The sequence below is a fragment of the Bos grunniens genome, chromosome 8 (assembly GCF_055505025.1).
Source record: "Bos grunniens cultivar Pamir isolate PY7600 chromosome 8, Bosgru_T2T1.0, whole genome shotgun sequence".
Classification (NCBI taxonomy): Eukaryota; Metazoa; Chordata; class Mammalia; order Artiodactyla; family Bovidae; genus Bos; species Bos grunniens.
Window position 1 is genome coordinate 96,201,199 of NC_141172.1, and position 22,551 is coordinate 96,223,749.

The 22,551-nt window shown below is 45.2% G+C and overlaps 1 protein-coding gene across 20 annotated transcripts in view; it reads left to right on the forward strand.

The window, feature by feature from the left end:
* The first annotated feature begins 316 nt into the window (after nucleotides 1-316).
* ZNF462 (zinc finger protein 462) overlaps nucleotides 317-22,551 on the forward strand; it is a 157,523-nt gene continuing 135,288 nt past the window's right edge. For 18 of the 20 annotated variants that reach the window (XR_015132040.1, XR_015132041.1, XR_015132039.1 and 15 more), the window contains exon 1: nucleotides 2,449-3,505. The gene's annotated coding sequence lies outside the window, so the exon portion shown is untranslated. Of the gene's footprint in view, nucleotides 421-2,448; nucleotides 3,506-4,135; nucleotides 4,180-22,551 lie in introns of those variants that run through there. The other 2 variants (XM_086315811.1, XM_086315812.1) reach the window with 2 other exon arrangements.

The following is a 22,551-nucleotide window of genomic DNA, read 5'->3' on the forward strand; positions in this document are numbered from 1 at the left end:
TGGTGTCATGAACTGAATTTTTAGCCTTCTCACATTAAAAAACCAGGGCTATGCAGGAGTTTTCCAGTAGCTTGCTTCACGGCTTTGGGAAGTCAATTTGCTTCTAAACCAGAAGATGGTCTTCTCAAGAGTATCCTGTATTTGGAATGGAAACTGAGCCATTGTCCCTTTCGCCCAAAGCGCCCATTTGAGAAGCCCGAAAGCCACCTATCTTCTCCATCAGTCTCTGGATCTCCTCGCTGCCTTTGTCCCTTCTAGACGTGGAGGCTTGGAGAGGAGGTTTAGTTTCCAAGGATTGGAGCGTTTGAAGGGCGGGGCCATCTCCAAGTCCATCTCCCCTTTTTGTCCTCTTCTCCTGGGACGGGAGGGAGGAGCCAGGTCCCCCCACGGCCGGTTCGGGAGCTATCTCGGTCGCTCGAGGTGAGTCTGAAAGGGCGGCAGCCCGTTTAATTGCAGCGCAGGTTAATTTCTTGAGTTCACCGCAGTCGGTCCGCCAGCCGCTTCCCCGGTCTTTGCCAAGTGGGTTTATGAGGTCTGAGGCGTGTTGGGGCGCGCTCACGTTCTCGCGAAAGGCTCCTCCCCAGGGCTCATTCCCCGACTGCGGGAAGCCCTTTGGTGCCCCAGGAGCCCTGCGTTTCCTCTGACCTCGTCGCTTCCTCCTCTCTCCGCACCGCCGGGTTCCCCGCGCCCCTGCCCCCCTGCCCCCAGGGAAGAGCGGCCCCCATCTTAGGACTTCCGACCCAAGCCATCCCAGAAGGTACCTTCACGTCGATGAAGATTTTATCACAGCCTCCAAAACCCGACAGTGATAGGAGCTTTCAACCTGAAATACGATTGTTATTTTCCCGGTGCAGAGCTTGACAGAAAAAGTCAGCTTTTTATTAAAGACAAAGAGGTAAATTATCAGCCTGGGCAGTGGAGGGACGATGGAGACCTGGCGCGCTTCCTCTTGGTGCCACGAGGAATTTATGGGGGAGCGGCGGCCAGCGCTCAGACATCCCTGGGGTCCTGTGGGGGAGGAGCTCGGGGCAGAAGGACTTCCCCAGGTCCCTCCAGGCACCTGGAAGGGGGAGTCCTCCCAAGCCTGTACAAAGCCAGGGTCACTTCAGTCCTGCCGAGTCTTCCCGTCCTCCTCTCTCCTTTCTTCTTTCTCGGATTCCCGTTTCCCTTTCGCCTCGGAGCTTTCCCCTCCAGGTTTTCCTCTCCCTACTTTTTCTCTTCCCTCTCCCTCCCCCCTCCTTTCTTCTCCACCGCACGCGTAGAGTGTCATTTATTTATTTATTTATCACCCCCGCCATCAACACCCTTTTAGGGCTCCCAAGCTTTTCAATGTGAGTGGGAGGAGAAAAGGGCAGGAAGTGTTGACTGGAAGGGGTTGAAATCCTGCCTCTGGGTGAGAGATTCTGCCCCGGAATAAACGATTGGGGAAAAGCTGGGAAAACGAGTCAGATCTGTTTATAAAACCCCGCTATCTGGTGGGAACCAACTCCGCGCGCGTCTCCTCCTCCCCTTTATTGTATGGGCTTATGGGGATGTCTGCCCGGACTGTTGTTGGGGGTGGATGGGGTGGCGGGGAGGTAGTGAGTATTACAGAGGACAATCTTGCCTTGGATCCTCTACACCGCGCCTTCTCCACCGGATGCGCGCTCCCCAATGCAAAGGAATCCAGCAACATCCCCCAATTCAGACGCGGACAAAAGAAACTTTAATTAAGGTCTCTGCCCCTCGCGCTGCGTGTTTCTCTCTCTGTCGAGACTGTTGATGTCCAACTCGAGGATGCGAGGAATAGAAATGGTACAAGCAGCCCATGCCCTTGAACTTCAATTACTTCTGACTTGCTGTATTGATTTTTTTATACTGTAGGCACCACCTCCCGCCCCCTCCCCCATCAAATTAAAGCCTTAGGAGACGTTGGACTTAGAGAGGAGGGTAAACGCACTCCTTTGCAAAATAAATAGTTCAGAACGATTTGTGGGAAATTACACCAAATAAAAATTCAAGGTGTGAAAGCTTCATCTTGGTTCTCTTGTCTTCAACACCATGACACCTTATCATTAGTAGCTCTGATTGTTACTTTCTGAGCTTTTAGATGATCAGCCAGAAAGTGCAAACAACGCCGGGCTGGAGGGTGTAAAGTTATTTAAGTAGGCTTTTTTCCCCCTTTTGGTGCGCCGTCAAAACACTTCACAAGTTAGGAAAAGAAAGTGGTGGTTCCGAGGCTCGGAATGATGGGTTCTTTCGCTCCCCCAGCCCCCCTCCCATATCAGAAAAGAAATAAAATGCACAATGAGTCTTTATTTCGGAGGAGAAGACTTCAAAATACGTGCCAGTAATGGACAATTTGAGCTTTTCACTGGAGATACTCACACCGCAAGCTGGAAAGGGATTAAAAAGCCCCACGTGGTTGATCTGGGTTTAGACTTGCAACCTCTAGTTCCCCATGTATGTTCTTTTGCAAAGATTGACCTCTAGATGGATGCGTGTGAGGGACTCTGGGGCCAAGACTCGGCTCCTCCGGCAGGGCTGATGGTGGGAGCACTATGAGCGGCCGGGCAGGGTCCTCACTGGGGGCTTCCTCTGCCGGCCGGGGCGGCCGGGTGCCTCCGGGACGCGAGCGCGCACGCCTCAGTCCGGCCGCCGCGCTCCTCGCACCGCCTTCTCCGCAGGTCTTTATTCATCTCATCTGCCTCTTCCCCTTCTCCTCCTCCTCTGCCTCCTTCTCCTCCTCTTCCTCCTCCTCCTCCACCACCTCCTCCTCCGCCGCCGCCACCGCCTCCTCTTGCATCTCACTGGCCTGGCTCTGTGTTGCTCTGAGTGACAAAGACAATGTCCCAGCCTTAACTTTGCAACCACCTTGCCTCCTTCTGGGGTTCAGCGAGGGGGAGGGGGGACAGCAGCCGCAGCCTCAGCATCTCCTCCACCTTCTCCTTCTGCTCTTCTCCAGCTCTTGGATAATTCTTCCCGTTCCCCCCCCCACCTCCAGCCCTTTCCTCATTTCTTTCTTTCTTTTTTTTTTCTTCTTCTCTCCCGCACGTTGTTGTTGTTATTAGAAAGGCTTCGCGCACCCCCTGGTGCTCCGGCGTTTTGTGTGGCAGAAGATTGTCTGCCTTCTCTCTTTCTGTCTTGCTTTCTCTCTCCCTCTGGTTGCTCATTATTCAGAGAGAGACACAGAGGGAGGGAGAGAGAGAGAGAGCGCGCGAGGGAAAGGGAGAGGAGAGAGAAGAGGAGAGAGAGAGGGAGAGAGTGAGAGGGAGAGGGAGGGAGGGAGAGAGAGGGAGAGAGAGACGGATATCTCAGGTCATCTGCAGCTGCAGCGAGTCTGAGGAGCCGAGGAAGGCAGGGAAGATGGCGATCCTCCATTGCTGAGACCCGGCAGAAGCACATGAGACTCCCAAACAACTTCCACAACAATAACCCGAGCAGGAAGAGGAGAAAGAGAAAGAGGATAAGGAGGCGGTGGGGCTGGAGAACCCGAAACACCTCCCGGCGCCGGGACGCTTCTTCTGTAAGTTACTGCAATTAACCAGCACCTCGGGGTGGTCCGAGTGCTGCGGGGAGGAGAGCGCGGGGTGGTGGAGGCACAAACGCGCTCATTCATTCGGCCGAGGAGGGTTGTGGAGCCGGGAGGAGAGGAAGTCCCCTGCATGGACTGGCTGTTGGAAGAGGAGAAGAAGCGAGAGAGAAGAGGGGGAGGAGGAGGAGGAGGGAGAGAGCTGGAGGGGGAGGAGGAAGAGGAGGAGGAGGAGAAGCGAGGGAGGAAGAGGAGGAGAAGGTGGTGGTGGTGGCAGCGGAGGTGGCTGTGCTTTTCCTGCTGGCTGCTCCTTCTGCTGGGGGGCGGGGGGAGCGGAGCGCTGTGGCTTAATTAATTTCGTGTAGTTCTAGGGAGAGAAGAGAAAATGAAAGATGAGTGAGAAGAGAGCCGGAGGCTTAGGACGGATGCTCCGGGTGTGGGGACAGGAGTAGGGACCGAGAGGGGGGCGGAGGGCGGGAGTCGAGGAGACCTGAGCCGAGAGAGCCAGAGGGAGCGAGCGAGGGGCAGAGGAGGGAGCGCTCCCGGCCGCCCCGACCTGAGCGGGTTGACCTCTTTCTTTCTGTCCCTCTCCTTCTTTCCTCCTCTCTGTCTGCCTGTCCCCAGCCCGATGGCAAAGCCGTGCGGATTGGCACCCCCCTCTTCCTCAGGTATTTGGCTCTCTCTCTCTCTCTCTCTCTCTCCCCGAAGTTGGGATGCGGGGTCGGGATGTGTCGGGGGGTGGCGGCGGCGGCGGTGAGCAGAGAGGCGAGGAGCGGGGGGCGCCGGCCGGGTGGCGGGGCGGTGGGAGTCGGGGAGGGGGGCGCAGGTTCAGGAGCCGCTGAGGAGCTGTCTCCAGGCTAGGGGTTCAGAAGCGTCTGGTGGAGGAGACAACGGTTTCTGGAGAGGAGAAGCCATTACACACGCTTGGCTCTCCTCTGAGGAAGGGAGAAAGGACCCCCAGGCAGAGGCCCGGGGGTCGCCTGACTCCTGGTGCAGTTCCCAGGGGTCTGCCCTCCTTCCAGGCGCGAGGGGAAGCCGCAGCCGCCCCCCATTGGAGCAGCCCCTCTCTTTCCCTTTCTTTATCTCCCTGTCCTCCATTTGCAAGCTGTCTGCTTTGGTTCCAGTCCAGACTCCAAAACACAAAGCTTCTTCTCACGTTCATTCTCCAGGCTTTTCACCATTCCTGGAGGAACCCTCATTTTCTTTTCATTGTAGCTTCTAACCTACCGAGAGGGAGGGAGGCTGCCTGGAGTTCCTTTTATATTCCTCCCCTACTTAAAAAAAAAAAAAAAAAAGTTTCATTTTTAAGCACGCGTCTGGGATGGGAAAAGACCAACCAGTTGGGGCTTTCTCCCAGGGCTCCCGGGGGCTGTGTCTGAGTGTCTGTGTTGGCTGTTTGGTTTGCTTTGGTTTTGTTTCTGGAGGTGGCTTGCAGGATTTTTGAGGAAGTAACTAGTTTGGTTGAGAGCTGGGAACTGAGTCAGGTAAGCCCGTGTCATGTTGTAACTCCACCAGAAAATGGAGGAGAGCGGGTTTCCAGGAGACAAAGCTGAGAAGTGTTTATAAAATTATGGATGTCTCCATTTTGAAGCTCTGTTGGTGATGGCTGGAAGAGGAGGCTTGCCTGCCTTCTCCTTCTCCCTTTCTAGGGGGCGAATCTGTGGTGGTTCCTCACTATCTGTTCATTATGCAAGGAAATGAGGGGCTTGGAAGGGCTTCTCAGATATTTCTCCCACCCAAGGAGTACTTTCACAAGTTATGGAGGCATTTGTTTCCATTTTAAAGTAAACTTTTGGAATTTTTCTCTCTCCTTTTGAGTGGACCTGTAGGGTTTTGACCTCCTTTGGGAAAGGCAAGGCAAAACCTTAAACATATTTTTCCACTGAGGTCCTTCACAGAACTTTTAAGCTGCTCCAGGTCTCCTGCAAGTCACCAGGAAATGTGATTTCCTCATTGTGAAGATGGTGGTGGCCCTGAGCTGAGATTTTTGGAGTTCTGGGGCTTGATTATCATCATGTTTTGATGCACTGCAAGACTTTATTGTCTGGTTGGGGTTGATTTCTGCAAAACAACAGCAGCAACAGCAAATCTTGCAAGATCTCAGAGGAACCCTTTAAGACTGGCTGACACCAGTTTCTGGAAGGTCTACATTTCTTTTCAGGATGCTCCATTTGCGTATTAGGCCTTCTTTTAGTTCCTTTGTTTTCCCTCTTCTCTTCCATACTGCCTTTTTTTTTTCCTTCCTTTTTCTGTGTTCTCAAGTACTGTAAGTCTTCAGGAATATCAGATGTCTTCTTAACAATGTCACTATGGAAACAAAATTTTAAAATATTATGTCAGTTGAGAAAACCTTCTGTCCAGGTAGCTTCACCTTTCTAATTGGGAGGAATTTATTAGTCTTAGAGGAAGACATTTTGTGAGGATGATTTGAAGAAAGGACCCAAATCTACCCAGTCCACACACACACTGATTGGAGTTCTTCACGGATTAGTTCTGGAGAATGTATGTAATCAATCCCAGTAAAGAACTAAATCCTGAAATGCTTGAGGAATTTATAAAAGCCAACCATGAAGATGTTGCTTTTCCATTAGGTAAGGTAGCCATCTTGAGGATGAGGGAAGATGTTGGAAGAATATTAGATGGACTCTTGAAGATAGGTGAGAAATGCTCCACAGTGGAATGGAGGAGATTCAGAACCAGTTAATTTATTGGAAAGAGGCTGATTGGACCTTGTTTTCAATTAAGGAGGAATATAGAAAGGTACCAGCTTCAACAGAAATAAGGAACACATTGGTGAGCGACTTATACCAGCTTTTTTCTGGCTTTGCTTTCTCATTATATGTCAGATTTGTGTGTGTATATAAAGTTCTTTATGTCTACAGTATTTCTGTACAGATTGAGGTGGTTTTAGATTCCAGATGTAATTATATTCTGTTGAGTAACTGGGAGCAGTGTCATTCAGTAAATGCACCGTGCTGTATAAGACAACATCACATTTTTCGAACCAAACTGTTGTGTCATTAATTGAGGGTTATTGTTCTTTTGAGAGGTGTGAAAGGAGAGAAGAAATACATGGTTCTTTAGCTGATAATTGTCCATGGTCAATGAAGTAAAACCCCGCTTTTGCAGACCTAGATGTATGGTTTTCAGGATTCTCAGTTGATGTGTATACTTATTTAAAAATACTCTTCAGAACTCTGCTTCTTTATTAATAACCTAGGGCTCTCCAAGAGCACTTAAAAAAAATCTTACTTGCAATCGTACCTTTAATTACTCATTTTTGAATGTTATTTCTGATACCATAACTTTTGCTCTTAAGTAGAATGTCATCAATGTTATATTTAAATTTGCTAATGTATATATGTATATATATGCATGCTACGTGTTCAAACTCAGAAGTTCAAATGCAATGGGATAAAAAGAGTTATTTGGGGAAGTAATTACCAGATAATTTTGCACCTAATTAACCATATATGATTATGTAAACATAAATAAATTATTTGTTGATCTTGAAGCAAACTTCTATGATATCTTTGTTGTTGGTGGTGATACCAGGACAACCAGTTAATTACTTCTCTCAGTGGGGGGAAGAATCTGACAGACTGGTTGCCAGTCTAGCAGTTTGACTCATATTTTTTACTTTGCAACCAAATATTTTGGTGTTTTTGTATGTAGACAACCTTAGAGCTAAGCTTTTCGGGGGCGGGGGGTGGGTGCGGAAATTAGGTATCTAAGAGGCATTTTGGAGGTTGCGAATGTGTTCCAACCTGAGACTCATCCATCTCCGATGCTCATCACCAAGAGAAGCACCATTATATTCAAGACATGGTTTCTTGCTTTTTTCTAGATATGTGCATTCGAAATGGGACAATTACTTTGGATAAACCACCATGAGAGAAATAAAGAAAGTGTCCAATGGAACCTTCTCATTTGATGTCAAAACTCAGAGATCCTTTTTGTTTTGAGACACCAAGTTGATGAGGCTTGGTAGGCAAGCTTTTACCTAATTTGCTCTGGTATAATCACAGAGAGAAATCATTCTGGAGACTGTGTGAACTGTGGTGTACCCTGCCATAAAAAATACTCTTGCTGGGTCTTCGGATTCCATAATTTTTCTCATATTCGATTTATGTCTGCCTAATTCATTGATCACATTCTCCCAGGACTTGGTTTTTCTCCTTAATCTTTGGAATTGGAGATAACTTTTAGATGAAAACATTATATATATATATATATATACACACACATATATATATGGTAATATAATATACATACACACATATATTCTTTTTTTCTAATGAGTCTTCTGTAAGACAATAGGGGAAAAAGAAGTCCAACTCTACTAGTCGATTTTAAAGTACTTGTAGTTTTCCTGAAAGGAAAGAATGGTAAAGTTGCCTTGGGAAAGAGTCCTGTTTTCTGTGTGATGGAGTTTAATAAGGTCTAGTCTGTCTTGGATTCTTCCTAGTGTTGAGATTTCTTGATTAAGGTAACCTTACTTATCTTCTTTGGTATGTGCCTTTATCAGTCTTACAGTTCACTGCCTCTTGGGACAGAACATTGACAAAGCTGCATTGAGTGTTTCGAGTTGATGGCTAGGAAACAAGCTATTTCTCAACGCCATACTCATAAATTAGGAAATAATAATGAACTCAAATTACAAAGGATCTGACATTGGGTGGATGATTGGATGGTTGGTATATGGAAACTAAGGAGGGAAATATTTCCAGTGTCTATTACTAAAATCTCGTGAACTGAAAAAAAAAGTCATTATCCATGAGTGTGTGTGTGTGTGTGTGTGTAAGCCAGTATCTTGTGAAGTTCACATACTTAGGAAGTTGGTGGCTTTGAGAGAAACATTAGGTGGGTGTTGGTGACCTGTTAATTGATTATGAGAAAACAGAGAGGAAAGTAGATAATGTTAGAAGAAAATTCCTCTTTTTGTGTGATATGCCAAGACATCTGGCAGATGTTATGTTGGACCCTAAGGAATGGACAGTTTAATTTTAGCGCTAGCAAGGAAATGGGAAGTTCTAAGCTCTTTTAATAGCACAAGTCTTAGTTTGGGGAAGGTTGCTTAAAAAAAGAAAGGAAAAGAGGCATTTATTGTAAGATAAAAGAAGGCTGGAGAACATGGGGATTAAACTGAGATTTTGGGGCTGGTGGACAAATGCATTATTTCCCAAGTAGAAATTAACACTAAAAATCATGTCAAAGCTGACTGCTTGATAACACCCTAAACAATGAATATGAAGTCAGAACTTCTCATTGAGTTGCTTTGTGCCTTAGAGAGATCTTCTCCTTCACCTCTGCCCCTCCCCCTGCATTGTAAGGAGGAGGAAACTGGCACAGAGACCTTGCACAGGTCAGAAAGTTCATTTGTAACAAAGCCAGGCCTAGAACTCAGGTCTGCTGACTCCCGCCCCAGTGCCCTTTCCACTGCCTGTGAGTGTAGCAGTTTGTGAAACACCAGCTCTCCGCTCCAGAGCGCAAGGCTGTCTCAGAAACTCTGAAACCATATGCTAGCGGGGCAGGAGTATTGATTTTTTTTTTTTTTTTTTTTTTTAGTTGGTCTAGCACGTTGGGGAGCCTGAGGCCCAGCGTGGTCATTCACAGGAGTAATACGCTCCAGAGGCCTGTTTTGTTCATGGGACTTGTAGCTCTTGGGTTTGAAGCTGTGTCTTTCTTCTGATTGTCCTCCTCCCTGTGCTTCTGTCATCCAGGGATGGGGAGTCCTTTTCAAATGCCCTTTCTTTGGAAGTTTGTCTGGGTCTATTGCAACTTCCCGAAGTGCCCACAATTGGACTCTGAGGATCTGTTTTGCAACCTGGTACAGATTTCAACTGGCTTGCAGATATGCCGTTTTGTAATACTGATGAATGGCCGAGAGTGAAGTCTGGTCTTTAGTGATGACTGGTGGCTTCCCAGTTTTCCAGACGCGTCTAAAAATGTGTCCTACATGTATCTTGTCGAGACCCAGCTCTCTCCTGCAGACCTTTGACTAGCTGTTTCCTGTGCCCCAGTAGACACGACGTCTTCCTTAAAATGCTGTTTGAAAGGCACGTGCCACATTTAACCACGAGAGAGGGATGGCATAGTGCTTAAAGGGTGACCATGGGTTTCCATTCCCCATTCCACTTGGACAAGTGAGAGTAACTTTGTAAAGAAGAAGAGGGATGTTTGGAAGTTTCCACGTTTTCTAAGCTTCTTCCAAACGAAAGCATAAATTCTTAATCCAGGAGGCAGTCTGGAGAAGGTAGGGCTGTATGTGGACTTCTGGCAGAAACACAGTTAACGCTATAAACAGTTGGACCTCAGTGTGGCACTCCTCCAGATGAGTTGACTGTCGAAAATAAAATGTTCCAGAAGAACTGGGAGAACAGGAAAGAAGTTAAAACAGCATGGTTTGCATGCCAGTACTGAAGGAAGAAAAAAAGTGTGGGGTTGGGTTGGCGGGGCCTGGGGGGCGGGGTTGGGGGGGGTGGATTGGAGAGAAGATAATTCTAAGGGGAACTGTCTCTGGGATTTATAAAAAGAGGAGAAGTTTCCAAGTGAGGGGAAAAGGCATTTTTATGAATTAGGTTGCATTGACAGTTTATTAGGAAGCTCTTTGGAATCTTTTGACCCCTTGAACTTTGTATCGGAAAACTGCACACACTGGGAATCTGGATTTACGTTTTCTGCTCTGAAATGCTGTTGTCAAATGTGTCTACTTTCTAAGGGATCCTGTCCTTATCAGTTGACCCACGCCTAGGATTTGTAGCCTTGGGATGTGTGGCTCCAACACCAGGCTGGATTTTTCAGGAAGGACAAGAGGTAGAGTAGTTTGGGGTGAGAGGTTCGTCGTATGGTTCACCTGCAAAAGCATTGTGCTTTTTAATTCTGGTGAGCAGATGACTTGGTGTCTTCAAAGCATTCTTGCCCAATTCCTAGCTGGAGACAGTTTCTTTCTTCTTGGGTTATTCTTGGAGAGAAGGTTTCTTTTTGTGCCACATCATGGGTATTTTGGTATTGATTTCCTTGCTTTCATGTATTTGCTTGTGTAGTTCACTGCATGTTGCTTCTGAATATTAAAAAAGCACTTCTGTCGGGTCTGACCACAGCTTATCCCCTCCAACTTGATTCAGAGAGCAGAGCCTACTCCAGAGGGTAACAGGAAGATGAGGGGAGGGAGAGTACTTATTTGTCCAAAAAAAAAAAAAAAACTTTGAACGCTTAATTCAAAAAGTGACTTGCCAGGCTTTCTAGTAGGTTTTTCACCAAGACCGTGCAAGAAAAGATGAGGAACATTCCTCTAGCAAACCCATGGGTCCTGACGAAAATGTTTTAGGATCCCTTAGTGGGAAATGAAGCATTTGTCTAAGATGAGGAGGCCAAGACTTACCTTTGGGTTGAGATTGGTTTGAACACAAAAGGAGCTGGAAGCCCAGGCGAGACAACTGTGTCAGAAGCAATTAAGCCCAGGATCTGTGGAGAGGCTTAGCTGCCACAGAGCCCAGCTGGGGAAGGCCAAACTCGCTCCCTAATTCCTCGTCTGGCCAGTTGAACCAGAACACGAGCTAAAGCCTTCGTATTTTGGAATTCTTCTCTTCCCTGTTTAGGTTCAAGACTGGAAAAGTCTTCAGTTTTGCTCCCCATCAGCTGAGCGCTTTTCTCTTGAACTGGGAAATACCAGAGGCTGGGTGGGGGAGGGGGTGGTGGTGATCTTCTCAGAGGGAACATTCTCCCTTTTTAACATGACAGATGTGCCTCTAACGTTGTACTTATTAGTCAGACAATAATTGTGCGGTGGCACAATGTGGGATACTTGAAAGATGTTTGCTGCACAAAGGTTCCCATACTCACCTGCAGATTAAGAAATGGGTTTCTAAACCATCTCATTTCTCTTGCTAATGAAAAGCTTTGGAAAGCACCTGTGAATCAGAACTCCAGCTGCTTTCATGCTAGGGGAAGTTAGGCCTTGAAAGGATACACGGATTAGCCCGTCAGAAAAGCAAACAGTGGCATCAGCACAAGTAGAAAATAGACAGGGTTGTTAAGCTAACAGAAAAGTAGGCTAAAGCATTGCCGTAATTACGTGGTGGAAATTTGCTGGGGAGGAGAGACTGCTTGGATAAGAGGAGGAGAAGAAGAAGAGAGGTGGGAGAATGATTGACAAGTCAGGGGAGAGAGGGCTGTCCACTGGGAAGAGCCTACAGGAAGAAGGGCATTGCTTTTAAGAAAACAATAAAGCAAGTGGAAAAAGACCTTGTAATTTGGTACCTATTGCACGTGAAATATGAAGACCAGGGCTCAGATCGACATTCCTTGGTCAGTCCTTATTGTAAAAAAATAGAACTGGTCTTGGGAGACAATTTATGACTTTGGGGTTAAAAATACGGCATTGCCGGTAAAGGACAGATGGAAGGTTGATGGAGCTGGTTAAGTAGATGTTGGTGGAGATTTTCCTGGAAAAGGAGTGAAGTCGAGAATAGAGCACAGCAGAAAGTAGCTGCATTATTAATGGGCAGAACATGTGATAGTCCACGCTAAGGTTATCCATAGAGCTTCTCTACCTGCATTCTGGGTGTTAGAAGTGAGGAACAAAGAAGTGCTTATTTCAGAGGCCAAAGGCATGGAGCATGATGACTACCTGTGTCCAGCTTGGGATTAAGCTGTTTGCTGGAGCCAGGCATCACAGGCTGGTCTGTCAATCCAATCCTGGTATTTTAATGTCCAAAATAAGGCCACCATGGTCCAGAATGTTCAGCTATTCTAATCCTTAATTACATCATCCTCTGTGTCATGACCAGTAAGTTTGCAGCCGAGCATCAGATCACCCAACCCAGACTGTACCCGATCTGGGGGTCCTACTGTGGGGTAAAAATTGAACACTGAATTATAGGCTAAAGATGGCCAAAATGTAGATACCAGCTAGAGATTATGTAAAGATTTCTATAATAAAGTACTTATCACCCAGAAATTTTTCTCTTCTATCTTAAATGGTCTTCTCTGAAGACTGTTAATTAGTATTTCATAATGATAACTGGGGAAGGGGTCTGGATGGAAGAGACCATTTTCATTTGAATGTCAGAGTTCAGCTACAAGAACTTCTGGGCCAGCGGGGGTGGGGGGTGGGTAGGGGGAAGGAAGAAGCGGAGGTGGACAGCAGTCAGGAGTTAGCAGATACAAACTATTCTATTTAGAATGGATAAACAATGAGGTCCTATATAGCATGGGGAGCTATACCCAATCTCCTGGGAGAAAACATAATGGAAAAGAATATAAAAAAAGAAAGCAAATGTGTGTACAACTGAGTCACTTTGCTCTAAAGCAGAAGTTAATACAATACTATACTTCCATTGGAAAAAAAAAAAAAAAAAAACAAATTTCTCCCCCTTCTGCTGTCAACTGAGTATTGTCCCTTCTGATGTTGGGCAAGAAGAAGACCTTGCAAAAGGAGATTAAATATGATTGCTTCATCAAAAATTTCAGCCAACTTCTCTGTAGAGTGGGAATATCACATAAACCGTTAACAAAATGCTCACAGTTAATATTTAATACGAGGTAACATTTGTTTAACATTGAATGTGAACCAGGAGCTGTTCGAATGGTAGAGAAGGCTGAGGTTTGGGGAAGTAAAGTAATTTACGCAAGTTTCATGGAGATAGGGGGAGCCAGGATGCACACACAGGGGGACCACCTCCTGACTCTTAGCTGCTGGGAACTGGCCTTGGTTATTACTTAGTATGCTAATAGCTTATGTTCCTGATGGTTTATCTCTTACAGTTGCTTATGCCAGGAGTATATCCTGGTGTTCTGGAAGGAAATCTGAGCTTAATGGAAAATTAATTGTAATATATTAGTTGATATGAGAGATATAACTTATTGTAATAGCTTGACAAAGTGTGTTTAACTAGAGTGCCCTCTCTTTGTTCTTCTGAGTTACAGAGGAGATGGTGGGGGGGGAGGGTGGAAACACACAAAAATCCCAAGAGACCATGTGGGTGGAAATTTAGAGAATAAATATTTAAAAATTGTACTGTATTGAACTCAGTATTATAATGTAATTATACACCTGGCTGTTTAAAAGGTGCCCCTCCCTGTTACAAGCAGAAAGATAATGCTGTGTGACTTTTTTTTTTAGGAACAGATGATGGTTTTTTTCCTTGTGAGGGCCCCCTTTGAAAGTCTCAGTGCCCTATGTTGGCTCTGTTTACTGGAAGCACAAGAAATGTTTTTCAAAAGCCACACAGACATATTTGAAAATTAGTTCCACTGTCTAAGAGTGATTTTTGGAAAATAATGCCAGTACTCTTCAAAGCTTGGGTGCTAGTATCCTCCAAGCCTTTAGTGATCACCATGTGCTCTGTTTAGATCCTGGAGACATGATGGGTGTTTGGGTTTTATTTGCCTCTCCCTGAAACATCACAGTACAGTAAGGAAGCTGTTGTTCAGGGATGACCACAAATGCCCTTAATAGAGTAACAAGCTGTACTAAGGGCCATGGAGCAGGTCCAAAAATCCCTCAGATATCTAGGACAGTAGCTTTTCTGTAGGACAGACAGTTGGGCGTTAATTGCTGAGTAGACTCTTTAACCTCCAGGCAACTCGTGTTGGTTTTCTAAAACCTTTTTAACTTTGCCATGGATCTTTTCAGGTGATCGTCTGTCCTTAGACAGACTCCGACCCAAAACCTGACTAGGAGGAGAAGCATGTGTCCTGTTTATAAAGTGTCCCAGAGGAGTCACAGAGCCATTCGTTTTTAACCTGTCATCTGTATCATTATCTACCAAACTTATCAGAACCATTATTTTCTTTGATTAAAAGCTTGTAATGGGAAAAAGGCTCAAAAACAACAACAACAAAAAACCCCAAACAAGAACCCAACAGATCACATAGTTGAAGAGAGTAAAATTGACCTGTACCAAAGCATGGGATTCTTTGGGTGGAATTTCTAACGTAAGAACCACAAAGACTCTCTTCAGCCTTCACCATAGTGCCTAGACATCTAAGATGCTCCCTCACACCAGCCTGTTTCAAGGACCAGACCTTCAAATATTTCTTTAATCTTCCTCTTAATTCTCTAAAGAGTCATCTCCCTAGGCTACCCTCAGGAGCATTGCAGAAAGTGTAAGTAAATTGAGTCAAGGTCTCTTTATCGGTGCAAACATCCACTTGGGAACAGGACATTGAATTTGAGAATACCCAAGATCTAGGGAGGAGAGGGAGCTTTAGAATGTGTTTGAGGAGGTAAATGTATAAAGTTTATGTATTTAGGGCTGGTGGAGAAATCTTCCATTATCCTGAAAAAAAAAAAAAAGACAAAAATCACTCATCTCAACACAGATTGCATTATAATGTGAAAAAGCACGTTGTATAGATCACATAAAATAGCACGTGCTTGAGAGAACAGACCTGCATCCTTCCACTGGTGTGAAGTTCCCATCGTTTTTTCCATCTTCTCCCATGGTCTTGCCTCTCGGTAATTTTGGGTGTGCTGAGCAGCGAAGTGGAGTTGAAGAACAGATTTCAGCTGCCCCTGAATTTCGTCCCCACCCCTTGGTTGCTTCTCATGTTTGAATCCCTCATTCAGTCTCTCTGACCAGTGGCTGTTGCTTGTTAATAGTGAATGAACATCACCCATAGGTCCTAAAATGAGCAAGTGTTAAATGTTATGTGATTATTAGGGGAAAAACAAGATAATCTAGTCAGTGAGCTTAATTAGGTTGTGATTGCCCAGTTGCTGCTTCATGATAATTATATTCATAACCCCGTTTCTAGACGTCAACTACAATTATCAAAATTGACCCCAGCTCAGGTAAGTGTTAGCAGTCTTCTCTGAAGCAGCTTCTGAAGGGTGAATTTCGGATGTTTCCAGTATTTTCCTCCTGGTCCTTTTTCCCTTCTTGCCAACTTCCCATCCTCTTTTCCCCTACTTTAGTAAAGAAGTTGGTGGCAACATCAGCTGTCTGTGTCCCATGCATACATTATATGGCTTGAACTGATGTCTACAGAAAAATAAACTCTTCAGTTTTTAAGAGTCAAACATGGCTGAAAAACATTAATAAATCAGCGCATGGGAATCTTGAAGCATAAAAAAATAAAAATCTGGCTAGATTTTCCCCTCAGGCCATGATACCTTTTCAGTAGATTGGAAGTGATTCATTTGAATAGATCTTTTATTTTATAGGGCATAGTCTTAAAGTGAAAAAGAGAGTTATCTGTGTTTAAGATGCTGCCTTAGCCACATGATCATGAAAGTCTGAGGAGTATAGAGCAAGGGCTTTTAACTTTATAGGATCCTCCCCCTCCTTGTTTGCAAATTCATGACATTTGCTGCCAGTGTATTCCAAGAGAAAAAAGAACATGTCATTGCTAGGGGACATCCTTTACTGTTACCTCTTATATGAAGTCAATGATTTCTAGGAAATACAAACAGCAACCTGTATCTGAAGTGGGTATGTCAGTGTGACACTGTGAATCACTGGGCCAGATTGTCACTTGGCAGCCTTCCCTTTCCGACATGCAGTTTTATGGGGAAGTCATGCAATTAAAATTTGCACACTATGGCTGAACTTCATTGCATTGAACTGTCTGAAGAACAACTAGGAACTTGGCTACCATGTCTGTGGGTATATGGGGGTGTATGTGTGTATTAATACATAAATATGTGTAAGTATGTAAATATATTTTACATAGATAGGATATTCTTTTGGGGATGAGGTGCTTATTTTTTGCTGAAGCATCAGGAATGCAGATTTCTCAGGTTTTCTGTGTGAACATGCAGTTCTTTGTGCTGGCATCTTATGAAAAGTGTGTAGTGGGTGGAACATACTCTTTGAATCTTGCACAATTGCAGGATAAAATTTGTCTATGTTCCTTCCTAGCTGTGTGACCTTGAATATAATCGCTTAACCTCTCTGTTCCCGCGATTGCCTATCCAGTAAAATGGGGATAACATTATGAATCTGTAGAACTGACATAAGGGCTAAAAAGTATCATGTGTGTAAGGATTCTCGTTCATAATGGGCCCTAGGAAAACGATAGTGTCTTCCTCATGGATAGAGAAGCTGAGGTCGAGGTGTGCTCTGAGGGATTTTTCAGGTGTGAATTGTTTTGCTCTTGGTCTTAGACTCCATGTTTGGATTAACTTTGTACCATTTCTGTCTTACGTGATGAGTGGTCCTCGTTGCTGTGGTCCATTCACAGGTAGACTTTTCCAGGTTGTGACCCTCTGGTCTGGCTGGCTGTGGACCCCGCCACACTCCGCATGTGCCCATGTGCTCAGTAGGGATTCTGTCAACCACTCGAGGTGACGCCACGTCCTCTTGGAAAAATGTACTTACTGTCTCACCTTACAGAAATATTCCCTGCAGAGTTGTGGGAACAATTTTTAATCAATGTGAACTTCTTCGAGCTTTTTAGGAGAAAGGTGTCATTCCTCCTGTTTGGCATCATTCTGGCAAAAATGATCTAAGAATACCGTATTTGTTCATTGAGAATACTGGGCCGTGCTGTCTTTTATAAATGTTGATTGCTTCTGTATGGCTTCACTCAGGTAGGTAGCTCTGAGCCAGCTGGAGGGCTATCCTGTGGCCTTGCTTTGGTCCTCTCTGCAAATGTTTATTTTAATAGTCCATGTCCACTTCGTCTTACTTATGTCCTGTAATATCAGATGCTTAGAGATCTCAAGGGTAAGGAGGCTAATTTTAGAGTGCCTTCAGGGTAGATGATATTTCAAAATGTGGAAGGGTGTTGGTAGGGCCTAACAAGACTTAGCTAACCTGGTCTGCTCCAAGTCACAAGAACATTCATTGGTGGCTCTTTGGTGGCAGTGTGGTGGTGATGGTGGCAGAGATGGAGAACATGTAAGTGGTTCTTGGGTAGGCCATTTGTGATTCTTCACCTTTCAAAGCAGATTACCCATGGAGCCTTATGTATTTAGTTTTACATTTTGAACATTTACAGAGACATAAAGAAATGTTTAATTCTTTAAAAAAATTATAGTTGCTGCTTTAAAATTGTGTGCAGAGACTTTTGAGGAGGAGGAAAAAAAAGTGACCATTGATTGCTTTATTTACTGGTGTTCAGATCTTTAGGATGATCTCAAATGAGAGCTTTTTGGTCTCAAAGGGTGGACCCCCAAATTAAAGAAGTAGCGTAACTCTGTGGGTGTAATCTTTGGTTACAATAATGTGGAATGCCCTCAGGAAAGTAAGAAATGCTGGAAGACACAGGAGGGGTTGTAACTAGGCCTTCCTGGGCTGGCAGAAAAGCTCTGGGACTGGAAAGATCTTTCCATTTTCCTGGAGACCTCAGGCAGGGATAGTTTGGAGGGCGGGCGGGGACGGGGGCGGGGGTTGCGGTTTGCCGCCTTCATCTGTGCCAGTTCTTTCTAAGTTGTAAGATCCTTACTCATCTGTGACAACCAAGTTGTAGAAAAGTGATCGACTTCACTTGGGTCAGGTTCCTCATTTGCTCCCGGCCTCTAGTTTATCTTTAGAGTGGAATTCCCTCTCTGGTGAAGGCTCAGAGGCATAATGTATGTAAAATACCCAGCACCCTGCCAGGTACTCAGTGGACGGCCAGCCACCTCTGCAGTTCATTTGCAGTGATCAATTACTGGCCATCCACTGCCTCTGGCACAGATGGCTTGCTTCTTGCCATTTATCCGCTGCCTGGCTTTGCGCTCCTAGTTAGTAGTTGTGGGATGATGATAGAGCTGGAAAGAATTTAGTGTCTTCACTCTCATAAAATGTGTTTTATTGATGCTGTTATATTTAAGAACTATGTGCCCATTCATCTCTATTCATTCATCAACCATTTACTGAGGGCCCTGGGAGTACCTGGCATGCCTGCAAGAGTGCCTAGGTGGTCAAACCCAGGGGAGGTGCAATCTCTTAACCAGTTGTGTTAGCTCCTTTGTTTTGGTAATTGGAGTGATTATGGTGGAGATAGCTGTCCTTAACCACATTTAACTGCGCCAGAGGGTGGTGAACCCTTGGCTGGAGGCTGGATTCCTATTTAGATGTGTGTATTTCTGAATCTTTGTGTGTATGTATTTACAATATAATTTGCTAACCTTGTCGTTAATGCTGCTGGGGTGCGGAATCTGGCAGATCATTTAAATATTTACTCCAAAATATCTTGTTCTCTGTTGGTGTGAAGTCGAGTTTCCAGTTATTTTTAGGTCATTTTCATCTTAGCAACCCTGTTGGAGATGAACTAGACACACTGCTGTAAACTGTCCCCACATTTTGGTAGAATTTAATAAAGTAAAGTTGAATGGTTTGGTCTCAAGAGGCAAACAGACCATCTGGTTAGCAGAAGGGTTAGGTTGAGTATTGCATGGCTGCTGAGAGGGCCACAAAGCAGCCCTGACCAATGCACTGGTAATATGTCCAGTTGCTGAATGCATAAAGCATTGAAATGGTGCTTTCAAGTCTGCCGAGCCAGCAGTTCTGTTACCACCGCTGTGACGCAGGAGATAATTCAGCTGGGCAAGCGGCAGCATGGGGGTGGATCTACAGTACAGGATGTGTAATGTCAACATGAAGGATTGGAGCTGGCAGAAGGAAGGGAAGCACTCATTTCATGCCAGTGCAGGAAGCCTAGAGAGATGCTTCCCACCCCTCCACCTCCCCTTTGCATCTTGTCCTCTTCTGGAGCTTTCCTATGATGTGTTAAATGACTACCTTGTGTATGGTCCATGGCACAACTTCAGCTGATTTTCTGCCTCTTTTGGAATCTGTCAGCATAAATGGAGTGAAGCACATTCTGCACACATGTAGGGCGGACAGAGGCAGGAGTTCGCCACACAGCCTGGGAGGAAGAGAAAGGGCTTCATGAGGCCAGAGCATCTTTGCACTTGAGATGGAATCCCGTTGTACATCCCTTTGTGCTCAGCTTTGAGACCGGCCATCCGTTCAAAGGCTGCAGTCATCTCGGAGCATTGTCCTGCAGCTGTAGTCAGGAGAAGGCTGCAGAATGGCTCCAGAATGATTTTGCAGAAGCTCGGCAATTACATAATTGCTATGTAACTGGAGAGAGCCATCAGGGTTGTCTAGTTCTTCTGGAAAAGAAAGCTTCTACAGTTCGAGGGGGAGATTGTTTTCCCTTGTGAAACCTGAAAGCTGATGAGCAAGTACAGCAAGCCACCAGGCTGGAACGGGGTCCTCTCATGGGCTTGAGAGGGCACGAAATGCACAAGTACACTTGGCTGGACACTCAGTGGACTTCGCAGCTGTGTTAAAGGAGAGAGAGAGGGGGTGAAGTCACTGACACTTTGAAAAGTGGATTCTCATATCAGCTGAACTCGCTTCTCATACCTGGGACTCCCTTCTGTATGAAGGGAGTATAGAGTATTGAAGTATAGAGTATTCCAAGCTCCCGTTCCTAGGAATGGGACCAGCGGAGTTGCACTTGATCACCAAGAGCCCTCTCAGTTTCTGCTGCCTGCTTCTCAGAAGGATCTCACAGCCTCTCTTGAATGAATACTCCCAGATGCAGATCAGCAGAAGCCCTGTGAGACCTGCCTCTCATCAGCTGTTCCTAAATGCTGCAGCCCTCTTGGGTGTCAACTCCTGATATAGCGCTCGGCAGCCTTGGGGCTGGAGCAGACCCGACAGTTTGCCTGGGAAGACCTCACAGTCAGAAATGAATTCCTTCTTTCAGCCACCTTACCACTTGTTTTCCCCTGTGGAGAAAATAAATACTGAGGTGGAGTTGCTTAGATGTAGGCTCGAGGGTTGCATTAAACCAGTCAGAAAGCTTCATCAGATACATGGAGCAGTCACCTAAAATTAGCCACACCTCCTAACCCAAGTGTGGGTTTCATGTTTATTTATGTTAAGTAGCTCTAAATTTCACCAAACCCGCCTTTCTGGGGTCAGTTTTGTGGGGCTGGTAGAGTAGAAAGAGTGGTTGTTGGGGCACATTTTTATTAATGGCAGAAGCTAGGCCTTTCATAACTATGATACTCATCTATAGTTTTCTATTTCAGTGTGTTTATAGTTAGAACTTCAGTGTAAGGGAAAATTGTACATTGCAACTCCTTTGTGAATTAAAGAATAGCCAGCAAGCAGTATAAGGACTTGGACTTCCAACATGGTTTAGGTCCATAGATTCCTAGACCTTTTACCTTTAGACCGCTGCTTGACTCTGTACCCCCCGGGTTGAATGCTGAGGTTGACGGATGCAAAGAATTTCTCTCAGAGGTTTGAACCCTGTGAAATGATGCTGGTGGGTTTTTAAGGAGCTAGCCTATTGCAGCACCGAGCTTTTATTTTGTAGCAGTCTGGAAGGATATAGGATCACCCATGGTGACCCTTGTCTGCGTCATTCCTGGCAGGCCTTGGCATGCTCCAGCAGATGAGTAAGGACGAGGGCAATTGGCAGGAGGACCTGCTGAGTTCATCTTGCTTCATATCTTAGGAACTGGCCTGACCTTGTTCCATCATCAGTGTTTGGGCACTTTGAGAAACACTGGACCCTCTTTGAAGGGTCCTGGAGATTGTGTTGGGAGCAGTGTGCTCTCATACTGGGAAGGAACATCTGACTCTAATGCAGAGATCCAGCAGAAGGGAACCCTTTGCTATCAGTGTTTGGAGGCCCCCGAAGACCTTGGCAGTGAGGGCCATGATATGTAGTGGGAAGAACTTAGGCCACAGAGCCAGTGAGTAGCTGTGTGACCTTGAGTGAATGATTTAATCTCTGATCCTCAGCTTCCTGATCTAGAAAGAAAAACTCATTTTGTAAGCTTTTTGTGGGGAATAAATAAGATCACCAGTGTCAGCCTCTGCACAGCCTGATACATTGTGGGCACATAAAAAATACTAATTCCCTCTTCACCCACCCTCAAGTCTCTATAGAACCCTGATTGTAGGTAGGGCACTGTTGAACAGTGACTGTTTGATAAGGAGTCAGAACACACTTGAATCCACATGAGATCCCTGTGAAGGGGCTCCTTGAAGCTTGTCCTGGTGGGACTGATAAACATTTAGCTTCTTGGCTTTAGGAGCCAAGCAGTATCTTTTATTACATGGTGATTTTTTAAGAGCCAGGGTGCTCCTCAGTGAAACAGGACTCCAAAATCTGGTAAAGGGGAAGAAAAGTAACCTTAACCTCTGTTTGCACTATCTTGAACATTCTATGTAATAGATTATTTATTAAATTCCTTCGATGAAGTTCTGGTGTTTTCGTTTTGACTGAGTCCCTGAAAAGAGAAACCTGACGTTTCCTAAGAAGAGCACTGATGGGAGAGATTTGGGTATCCAGAATTCAAAAGATGGCCCAACATGCGTGACTCTTACGGGCTTCTTTTCTTTGGTCTCCAGCCTAGAGTGTCATTCCTTAGGTTGGTGCTCAGGGAAGCCTTGTTGACTGTTTCCCAGGGAAAAGACCTTACTTAGTTAAAATTTAGCTGTATCAATTCGGAAGGCCAACCACTGGTTTGTCTCATGGTCAGTTACTGAATGGAACCAGCCAGAAGCTGCAGAAGGGCTGTTGCAGGGTTTCATCTCTGTATGTCAGTGCCTTGCAGAGTGCCTGGCCAGATATAATCAGTGAGTATGGGCTGAGTTTTCAAAAGGTTGTATTGCTCCTAAATGTCTTGTTCCCCAAACACATCTAGCTTTCTGAAAACAATCATTTTCTCTTAGTTGCTTTTAAGCCGTGGTGGCTACTGAAAACCTCCTAGACATCCAGCATTCAATTTTAGTAAGTAGAGTTTTTTTAAATGGAGATTTGGCACTGACATTTTAATTGAAAAATGAGAATTAATATACATGCTTAATCAAGGGAAACTGCCCAACTCTACAATCTGTATTAAATATGTTTTGGAAGTAAGAATGTGTAGATTGCAGTCTAGGTCAAAGAAGCCAAAGAGAGTTTGATTGTTGGTAGTTTCTGAAGGCTGCTAATTTGAGCATGACGGTTTACTGGTAGGATCCTAAATGACTCTGCAGGCCATTGTAAAGTTAGATTTCTTAGAGTTGAGCCTGAAACATTGGAGAGGAAACGTTCAAACTCGGGAGTACTCAATGATTCAAGGCCAGTGG